This window comes from Ostrinia furnacalis, unplaced genomic scaffold (assembly GCF_004193835.3).
Source record: "Ostrinia furnacalis isolate ACB-3 unplaced genomic scaffold, ASM419383v2 OfSCF3339, whole genome shotgun sequence".
NCBI classification, from domain to species: Eukaryota; Metazoa; Arthropoda; class Insecta; order Lepidoptera; family Crambidae; genus Ostrinia; species Ostrinia furnacalis.
Window position 1 is genome coordinate 484,763 of NW_021133578.1, and position 12,227 is coordinate 496,989.

The following is a 12,227-nucleotide window of genomic DNA, read 5'->3' on the forward strand; positions in this document are numbered from 1 at the left end:
TTATGTAGTTGTGTAGCTGCACATTTGTACGATTGACATCACTGTTCAGTATTTAGTTATTTTTATACGTATAGTTAAGTGATCGAGCGTAAATTTGCCTTTGCGCCATTCCTAAATTTGTGATATAGTAGGTTGTTATTCCATTTTCTATAATGTAAGGTAGGTAAGCATTTATCTAGTTCAATACTTAGGTTGTAAAGTATTTGCTACTAGTCAGACGGTTCTTTAAACTAATGAGTGCGTCTCTATCTTTACCGATTGCTCTCTTTCACTACGATTTTATTTTAAGTAATACGAATTTTAGTTAATTTAATTTATTGTAATGTCTTATTATTATGTGCTCATGATTTTCATGATTGCTTATGTCCATGATGCTTTGGGCATAGTTCCTCTGTAATTCAAGATTTTATTAATACTATGGGACTTAGTCTATAGTGCCAAAGGCATCGAATCTCATAGGTTTTAATATTTCCTATTATTTTAACTTATTTAGTATTAATTAAGCTTAAGAAGCTTTAAGTGATGAAATCACGACATTTCGATTTTGTACTGTATTTATGTCGAATATTATCTCAACTTAGAAAACAGCTGAATAATAAAATTCATACTTATTTTTATAATTTCTTGTTTCAATAGTTTCCTAATTTATTCCACGCGGATGAAGTGGCGACTATAAGTTCGTATCTAATACATACAATATAACAACTATTAGAGTAGGCGCACACCGTTGATTTTTAGTTGGTCGATAGTTGTGCCCGATTTTAATTTGTATGAAGAATCGGCCAAATCGAATCGGCGTAGTGTGCGCACTCCCATACATGCCCATACTGATCAACTGCCCGACTAAACTATCGGCCGATGAAAAATCAACGGTGTGCGCTTACTCTTAATAAATACATAACATCTAATAAAAGTAGTATCAATACAAAGATTCAGTGACAACAATAATATCATAGAAATCGTATGATATCGCCTGACAAAATATTCATATAGTCACGTTCAGCACATGTATACCGATGATTTTCGATGAAAGTATACGTGACAGCTCACAAGTACGTGTATGTAAGTATGTATGGACCGACGATAACATGGTGCTAGTCAAAACAACAAATACAAGATTATACTTCCCATATTCCCCACTTTAAAACGATTAAAGTCAATTGAAAGTTTTGAACAAATAATAATACACTTACATGGCAGATATGTACCATCATAGACTGCATCCCACTTAACACCAGGTGCGATTGGGGTCAAATACATGCCTTGTTGTAGGTACATACAAAAAAAATCAAGTACCTAGATACCTAATAATCTCAATCTTCAGCAATTTAGATAAATAACACACGTAAAAGTTCGATTGGTCCTCCATAAACCATAAAACAAAATAGACAATTTCAACTCAGTGAAAGAACTAATGATCCAAGGCCTTTCGATGCAGGCCTGTCTCTGCTTATCCATAAAGAAACTAATACTTTGGAAGGAACTTTAAGCTGTCCATTCGACTGAACTAGAGTTCGACTGAGCTAGTAACAAATAACTGAAAATGTGGAAACAGAAATGCAAGAAATCAAAAGCTTCTTTTGACTTTTTTCTGCTCGTTTGCCTCCTATCACATAAAAAAAAGACCATCACCAGTCGATTATCACCCCATCTCTTAAAAGTTATTAAAATCCCAACTAATATTATAAATGCGAAAGTAACTCTGTCTGTCTGTCTGTTACGCTTTCCCGCTTAAACCTCGCAACCGATTTTGATGAAATTTGGCATAGAGATAGTTTGAGTCCCGGGAAAGAACATAGGATAGTTTTTATCTCGGTTTTTGAAACAGGGACGCGCGCGATAAAGTTTTTCTGTGACAGACAAAATTCCACGCGGGCGAAGCCGCGGGCGGAAAGCTAGTTATAACATATTTTACTTTATTTACGGAACAACCTAAGGTTGTCCACCGTTTTAACAACATCACTACAGCCACAGTAGTGGATTTCAATGACGTAAATAAATGTATCAGTCGGCGACAGCGGAATCGCATGACCTAGGTCAGAGATGACCAGCCTTTTAGAGACCTACCACTGTCACATTTTCTTTAAATTGGACGGATAAAAAGTGACAGTAAACAAAAACATTTCAATTTTTTTTAATAGAAATGTTCTGTGATACTAGTCCTCTGTTCAGATAAAGAGATCGCTTTTCTGATTGCATGGAGATCGTTTAGTTTAGGTAGTAGAGAGCAAGTGATTATTTTAACTTAGATTCCGATATCGAAATAAAGCATTAGCGACATGAAGGCACGTTTCTGAATTTTACAGTAAAATATTTTATTTTTATTTTATGGTCGCTATAGCCGTCGGTTAATATTTAATAGCATAGCACCTACTCTACTTGAAATGCATTTTATATAGTAGGCTAGGCTTACTACCCCTGATATAGGAAATAGTTGTCGCATTTTCCTAGAATTTGTTTAGATCTCGGGGATTTACCTATCAAGAAATTTATCGAGCAATTTCCATTTTCCTCTCATATTTATAGTCGGTTAAATAATATGTAATTTATCAACAAGATTACACCATTTAATGGCAGATTTTCTATTGAATAAATTATGATGTAGGTATACGAGTATCTATGCAATGAATTACATTTATATTTATTGTTAGTTTACGATCAGGCTCTATATTCTATAGTGACTTTGTATGTCTCGAGTCATGTTTAAACTTTCTTTTGGTCAGAACTTCGACAAAGCGAGTTCCTAAGTGAGAGCATACTCTTCGCCTTTACGGACTGGATAGAGGAGGGCCAGGTGACTACCCGATGGACTCTACCTATTTGTCCCTAAGTACGTATGAACCATTTTACATTTTACTGTTACATGACCCTGATGATCTGACCATTAGCCGAAACGTAGGTAAAGACTACCTCAACAATATGCCCTGTCGGACGCATACGTTTGTCTTACTAATTGTTAGTTACTAAGTACCTATAGGTAACAATGCACATTGCCTTCTCTGTCAATAACTACGCAATTTTTTCAAACAAATGCATCAACACGGGTAATAACCTATCTATTTATGGAAACATTTCAGTTTCTTCCATGATGCAAATGAGTCAGTGGTCATGGAGACGAGCTTGTATGTGTGCGTGTTGTTTAGATGTACTTAGGCGGAATTACCGACAGTTAAGTCGTTGGTATTTCCAAGTTATCTCTTAATATTATAAAACAGCAACAGTTCCGTACTGGTGTATATTACGGATGTATCTTACGCACAATACAAAGTACACATATGAGCAAATATGAACCCTACACATAAAAAGGACATAGTCTTTTTAAAAACTTTAATACACAGTCAAACCACACTGTGATGAAAACCATCATTTGTACACAGTGTTTGACTCTGCTTTTCTTTTCTACTGCTTCGAAAACCATTTGGCAACTTGTCACATAGTTAGGGTAAACCGTATAGCTATTGCCCACTTAAAGATTTCAAACACATTGAGATGAAAAATTAAAGAAAGTATTTTAATTATCGACCATTTATGACTTTTTTCTTATAACTCAATAAACTGTTAAAGATAATATTAACAGTTTTTAGTTAAAACTTACGTAACTTAGAAAATATTGAAATAAATTTAAAATCCTCCAAAAAGTACAGTCATTGCCCATTACTTACACTAATTGCCCACATCAAAGCACAGTAATTGCCCAGTATCTTAAAACAAAATAATCAATATCAAAATGACAAAATAGGCTTTAAATAAATAAAACAAAACATTACACTTAAATTCTAGTAGTACAGTCTTCAAAATTTCAAAATAAATTGCGTTTGGCCTTATTAACATAAATATTATTAAATATTTCTTGCGCTGATGTTGATGAGTCAGAATCGGTAGAGACAGAATCATCTACTTCAAAACATAGATGACGCAAAAAATTGAATTTTATATGTATTTATTTTTTTATCTTCTTTGATATCAGTTCAAGTGGTTGCTCAGAATGTTCAATTAGCTGTTGGTTATTCTTCCCTAAATTTGTATCTATTTCCTTACAATTAACATTTTCACTAGTATATTTAACGTAGGTTTTTCATTTTTTGTATTTGCGTTTGAATTTTTATCAATTTTTTCAAGCCAAACCATATTTTTCAGCAATTTAACTTGTAGATAAATTGTTGGATACATCTTGTACAGCTTCGATCGCTTTTTGCAAATTTTCTATGCTATATTGAACTTTTGGAGTCTTTGGCATACTGAAAATGAAACATTAAAAGCCATTTCAATATTTATGCCTGTAAATTGCAAAACAAGTCTAGCAATGAGCAACTTAAACACTGTTACTGCATGGTGGCAACACTCTAATAATAATTGCCCTGGGCAATAACTATACATTAACATATGGCAATAACTGAAATGATGGTGGGCAATAACTAAAAATATACAGATTTACGTGCAGTGATTACCCACCGTTAAAATGACGGTTAGAAATCAAATTTTATCAGTTATTTTCATTGATAATGAAGAAAACACTTATAATTTAATCATGACTATACACCATTAGTTGAATATTAAATAACTTGGAAAAAAAATTTAACCTCTAAGCAAGTAATTCCTTAGTAAAAATGTTAAAGTCTTTACTTGTTTGAGTAACATTTTCACCCGTCTTGACAAAATCCGCCATAACTGTTTTTTTTTAGTGTTTCCTATTGTAAATTTTAAATCTACTGTACATTGATCACGGAGCCATCTACTTAGTCAATTCAAATCTAACTAGAGTGATTTAAAGTCAGCACCTGACAATATTATTCTTAAAGCGGGCAATCACTACCAGTGGGCAATCACTCTCTGGTTTACCCTACATTAAACAATGGACCAAACGAGATTTTCCTGAATGAAACGTCACTGTCAATTGTATACCGAACCGAATAAACGTTTAGTCAAATAACCTGTATAATTATATATTTTTTTATCTGCGTTCGTTTCAGCCAAATGACTGTCCACTGCTGGAGAAATTAAGGCCTCCCCCAAGTCTTTCCATAAAGACCGGTCCTGCGCTGCCCGCATCTTTTTCGCATAGTATTTTTTTATCTTATTTACATTTTATCATGTCGCAAAAAATACAAACAATTTCATATTTTATCAATCAGTCTTTGATGTAATCGATAAGCGATAGGAAAACGTGCGTCTAAATACAATGACGTTATATTTCGCTCTTATTTGTACTTTATTTACTACGACTTATGAGTATGTTAAAAAAAGATGCCACAAACATTACTTTGTCCATAGGCAGTGCAGCCAAAAAGAGTGTTTTGGAGCAAGCGTAGAAACTAGCCAGGAGCCTAGTCTACATTTTCGTAGTCGCTGATGCTACGACTCGTAGCAATAAACCCGCCCGGGCGGGAGTGTTGCTGTGTATCCATAACCGTTATTGATAAAGATTTTAAGCGTTTGCTCGTTTGCCTCCTGTCACATAAAAAAAAAACCTATAAAGATGGCGGTAAATTAACATAAAGTATACCTATAGCTGTTAAGATGTATCTTAACGACGAATGATTATAATTACTGGCTTATTTTTTCACTGATAGTGACTGAAAGATTACCTACTGATAGAGTTAATTGCCAGTGAAAGATTACTAAAATAGAGTTGATCATTACTTAGTTTTTCTAAAGCCTTCTAGTTTTTCTATGAATGCCAAAATGTATACGAGCTGTAGCTTGTTTCATACTCCAAGCACTAAACAAACGAATACAGATATGAAAGCATCATTTTATAGGTGTAATATTTATACCTATATGTATTTTTATAAGTATGACTGTTCTTGTGTTACAGTCAGTGTCAAAAAGTTCGCAAGATGTCTTTGTTACAATAAAAATAATGGTTGAGGTCTCAACTTTTTGGCCAATTTGGGTGTCACGAATTGTACGCAGCTTCCGGTCTATAAGGTAGAAATGTAATTTTCCCATTATTGTGAATCTACAAATATTTTCCCCATTATTACGACACTACGTCTAACTAGTAATTTCCCCATTAGACGGATCTGGTAAAAAACGGAAAAGAATTACATCTGGTTTTTGTGTGGTCAGCCTTCGAGCTATTCATGTCAGTGGGTTATCCCTCAATTGGGCGATCAGATACGCAAATTAATTGTGAACGCGTGTCCAACGTACCAGGCGTGACGACACGGCATTGTCTTATTGTACTCTTACACACTTCTGTGGATACAGCGACTTGAGTATTTACCATTTGGAGAACGAATTATATGTAGACACGTTATTGTAGAGCACATCAGAGATATAATATGACTGTCTGTAAAAACACGTTTGCTGAGAAATCGCACTTATTTCGACTGTACTATCGCGGCGGACACAGTGTTAACTATCCATTTCCATTTTTGCTCTCGCTCTCATCAAATGTTGATTCTTTGCGATAGAACGAGATGACATGACCGGCAATGGGTAGTTAACACTGCTGCCGATAGTACAAGATTATGGCAAGTAACTGCTTTGCAGTGTTAAGCTAGATATGCCATCCTCTTTACACCACACAAAGTTACCAATTACACAAAATAGAATTTACTTGAACCAGCACAAGTCAGATATTATCGTTGAAAGTGATTTTTTTTTGGACAATTACAAGACAAACAGGTAGAATTAAATAACGGCGGTAAAGAATATGTAATTGGAACTCCAATATGTAGGTAAGTAGGTTCATATTTAAGTAAAGTAAAACAGTACTGTAGATTATAAATTTCCCCTTGGAGACAATCCAACTTTCTCTCTAACCGCTGAACAAGGAAGATGTCATGCTATTATTTGTAAACATAACAATGGACAGATCTGTTCACATTTGTGTTCGAGGGAATCCCAACACAATCGGTCGTCGACGCATCACATGTCAACATCGACATGATAGTGTGAAATTACGGTGACCAATTTGTATAACACGTGCCAGTCACGATTTGATCAACATTATATGTTGTATGATATGATACACCATGTCTACAATACAACTATTTTCTTTATCTATATCAACAGGTGTAAACTGGCATTACCGATAAAGCTCGCCTCGGCCCGATTGAACCGAAACAAAACTTGAAATTAAATTACTTAAACAATACAATATCTAAGAAAACAATACCGGATGCACGATTTATTATACTACACAATTCATTTGTAACAACAATGGACATGTACCTACCTATTCTACGCGTTCAAAGTGCAAACAAAATGAATGTATTGTATTTGCTTTGTGATAATATCTCATGGTGTAGTAAGGTCAGTTTGACTTGACGAAATCCTTGGATATTGGAGAAACGATAAGACGAATGCATTCTAACGAAAAATTATATTGTCTCATTTAGTTTAGTAGTCATATTTCCATTGATGCAGCGTAATAATAATAATTGTTTTACCTGAATTTTGAGTCAGAAAAATTACTTGCTATTTTCCCTGCGAAAAACAATGAGTATGTATGATGATGATACCTAAATGAAACATGCACACAGCTAACAAGAAAGACTAACAAAGAGATGTAAAAATAAGGATAAAGAATGTATTTAAATTAATAGGTCATCATTGTTGCAGTTCTATAAATGGTACATCAATCCGCTCCGTATGAAATTTGGTATTTCCCTGCACACGGCCTTGTGGTTTTTGCTTGTAACACGTGCAGGTCCAGTTAGGAACCGTCAGTGACGCTGTAACGTGCTACAGTACACCTGCAAGTCATCATCAGAGATCTGTTGTAATCGATCTGGCAGGATCATTAACTTTTTTATTATTGTTATGTGAGGTATAATAGATAAAGCAAAAGAGTTAGAAGCTATTTTGACATCTCAAACCTACCTATTTAGGATGTGGGAATATCTATAATACAAGATGAGAGAATCCTTTATCAACAAGTAAGCAGGCTACTCTAAGTCTCTAAGCCTCTGAGTGAAGGCTGCGTGTGCTTAGCATTTGTCACAAAATTCGAATTTTGACTGCTACTGGCACACCTGGCACACCACACACAAGCACACCTGGCATTTTACTTCCATGCGTGTAATGATGTAGTTTGCTACAAATCTGGTCAAGTGAGAGTCAGACTTGCGCATAGGAGTTCCGTACACTCCTTTCTATCTATATTTCTTTGAAAATGAAAAATATTTATTTACTTAATCTCCATCCCCTCGTGACCTTAATTTTCTGGCTCTACCAATGACAGAAAACACATTTACTTTTACAAAGTACATTACTCTATATTTTTCATCTACAAAATGGTGACTGAATTTTATTTTTATTTTTCCTTTTTGTTGTGAAACCAGATCTCATAGATAAGTAGGTATACCACTGAGAGAAAACGATGTGATGAATTGTTTCATTATAGGTACGGAATCGTATAAATCAATCAAAATAATAACTAAATTAAATTAGAATTTATTATCAAATTCGAGAAAATATGAAAAACACAAGCGAGAAATCAATTTTCAGCTACGTAGTCTTAAATTTTATAGAAACAAAAAGGTGTAGTGGTTCAGGAAAAAAAGATTATTGGTTGATTATTATTTCTCATTCGAAATAAAATGAGTAAAAATTAAAGAGGTAAATGCATTTTTTCAGATGCTAAAGCCAAATAACTGTAATAAGCTCGTAGTTTGTTCTTATGAACGTTCTGCAAACGTGATTTAATTTTCAGAAAGAGTGAAAATTGATAAGAATGACACATTTAACGTGGGCCCTGACAGTGGTTACGATTCTGGCAGCCGGAGCGCAGGCCAACTTTACGCGTTATGCTTACTTCGATCAATTCTTTCAGCCCGAACCTTTGCACCACTTGGATCCACCTTTCGTGAAAGGTAAGTTGGAAACTTTTCCGAACAGCGTCCGTTATTAAAATATACTGGTCATCACAAAAATCGGCCCACCTACGTTTTACAGGAAAACTCGTTTCTACTGACACAATCATGGTGCCCCAACAATATTGGTGTTATTTGAAAGCCCAATAAATATCCTTAAAGAAAAACACATTTAATTTCTTAATAAACGATTAACATAAACGCGATATACAATAATAATGTGACTTGAAAAAAGACCTCACTTTGGGCTCACCTCTGGGATCAATTAGACCAATTTTTATAGTTATAAAACCAAATAATGATCTCACGTGTCCTCTTTAACAGATGCATAGCGATTAATCCCAACTTAACAGTTTTATAGCCATAAAAGTTGGCTCAAGCGTAACTACCTATTTTTTGAAGAAGTGACTCTGGATTCTTCTACAGACACATTTTTGGGGTAAAAACCTTTCCTTTAATGAAATGAAGTTTAGAACTAGGCTTTTAATTGGTGCCAATATTGGTGGGAAGTGGGAATGCATACTTTTGAAAGTGCTTGTCGCGGGAGGGTCGATTTTTGTGATGACCAGTGTAGTATTATCATGACCCCCAAAAAGTCACTGAAACTGGAAGGAAGAAAATTCAGGATGTTAGTGACCTATGATCAGGAAGAGGAAAGAAATTCAAAATAAGTAGGTACGTTATGTTCCTTTATAGCAGGGACGTTATGGATATCCGTAACCGTAACTGACACTTTCGGATATTCGAAATAAAAAAATATCGAAACCGGTATAATATTATTCCTATATCCGTAACTGTATCCATAACCGAAACTACATATCCACATCCCTACTTTATAGCAAACACATTGTTCTTTTTTTCAGAAATCTGCAATGCTGACCACGACAAGCACTACCAAACTGAACTGGAAAAGTCTGATTGTAATTTTCCCAAGTTAGTTCTAGTGAAGATGAAAGTACCCTCGTATATATTGGTAAAATACTTTTCCAGTACAAAATTACAGATATCATCAAAATATGCAGAATACTTTTGATGAGCAAAACCTTTAACCATTATTATCTAATGCCATGCGATCACTCGTAAAACTGTGACTAGTGTAACAATACTAACAAAAGATTTCGATTCGAGATCGTGATCGCTTCACTTCATCCCAAAGCTACGTATAAAATAGTAGATTTTTAACCGCCTCTGTTGTCTAGTGGTAAGACCACCTGCTTCAGACGCAGAGGTCCCGGGTTCGATTCCCAGTGGGGGCAGATTTTTCTGTTCGGTTTGGTTGGTGGTAGGGCTTGTTTTAAGTCCGCCTGGCTAGCTACCACCATCTTACCTAAGTCTGTCGCCATAACAACAAGTTGTGTTCCGGCAGTTAGAGGTAAGACAGCCAGTTCCTCCGTGGTTGAGGATTCCGGGTGAAGCTCGCTTCCACCTTCGGCCCGATCGTCACTTACCATCAGGTGAGATACAGGCCAAGAGCTTCCTAGTTGTGGGTAAAAAAAAAGATAGGTCACAACAGCTCATGACGAGTGTAATGTCTCCATCTTACCTCCAACGAGTGTAGGGAGAGTGTAGGGACTAAGAAGATGCGAATTTATCGGATCGAAATCTATAACAAACAATACTTTATCTTTCCAGCTTATATTAATCTAATGTTCCACAATGAGGGTTTTCGCGATTGAAGGATCCGCCAGATGGCGATACGTGAACGCGGGGTCCAGATGGTGCGTGATTGGTTATTTTTGACATGACATTGACAGATATGTCAAAATCCACCAATCACGTAGCGGTCGGACCCCACGTCCGCGTCCCGCCATCTGGCGGATTTTTCAATCGCGAAAACCCTCATTGAAATTATCTCGACTATTTATTGCTTGTATGAATTACTATCCTATAGAATTCTAATTATTCCTGCCACGATAGCCGAACGGTGAAGGGGTCGGACTGGCCGACTCGTGATCCGGGAAACGCGGGTTCGGTCCCCGCCGCCGTTCGACTGTTGTGGTGAGCTCACTCGTGATACTCAAGCACATTTAGCTTAGTGCGAGGGGTTAACGGGAGTATTAGTAATTTGCGTAATAACAAATTACTAATAATCTTTTTTGTTAAAATAATTAAAGTATTTATGTCCAGCTTAGACCACACCAGGCGTGGGTGAAGCGCTGCATCGGGGCCTGCTACTCCGGTTCTGACCACTGCTCGGCTAGTAAAACAAATGACCTGGAAGTACCTGTGAGTTTCCTACGACAATCCACTCTGGCTGAACCAATTTCATGTTAAGAAATACAATATGGAATGTTCCGACCAAACTAGGAACCAAAGCGACTGTAAATTTTAATGTAGGTAAAAAGAGGAGAGTTGAATTTTCCCAAGACCGATAGACCAATTCGAAAGATAGGAATATTTAATTGTCAGAACATTAGACATAAAATGATTTCTCATAATAGACCTACACATTCATTTGACGACTAATAACTTTCGGAAGCTTCGTCGAACGTATTTGGCCGCACGCAATCGTGTTGTTGATAAGTCTATAATACACAATATCACTGTAATATTAGTGACTAACCTTTATAAAACTGTTTAACTTATAAAGCAATATATCTGTTCAAAAAAGCATCCGAACGAATGTTAAGATCATAAGCTGTAACGTAGGGCGGCGCCGGCGCAGGACCGATCGTTTTAAATTAATATCCAGCAGTGGACAATTGGACATCATTCGGCTGAAACGAGCGAACGTAACCATTTAGTCTATAAATTGCTGCCCGAGAAACCTACTAACTCCTAATTTATATTTTGCCAGGTTCGAGTGTTCAATGTAAAGACAAAGAAGTGGATGTGCGGCACTTACAGATTAGTGGAGCACTCGGAATGTCACTGTCCTCTCGAAGCCAAACTTGAGGCGGATTCTAAAGATTGATTGAAGAATAAATTTAAAATTTGTTCACTTTGAAGTTACAATAAATAACCACATTGTGCGTGTTACCTTTACGTAAACGTATGTAATCACTAACCATCAGGTGATCCGTCTGCTCGTTTGCTCCTGTCACATAAAAAAAGATATAAAAATATTGCGATGGATTCTATTACTGATTCTGAACAAATAGTTTTAAGGTTTCGTATATACTAAAAATAACCTATACGAAACCTTAAAATTATTTGTTGAAACTCAATGTGAGGTTATGTGATATAATAGATATAATAGATAAAGTTCGAAGCTATACAAGACGAGAATCTTTTATCAATAAGTAAGCAGGCTACACCAAGCCTCTAAGACCTAAGTGAAGGCTGCGTATTTTGGCTGCTACTTACTGGCACACGCACATTTTTTTACCTATACATATTTACTTATACCTACTTTGAAGTAAAACACAAAGCTCGACTTGGTGGGGGCACTGCCGTGCCCCCAGA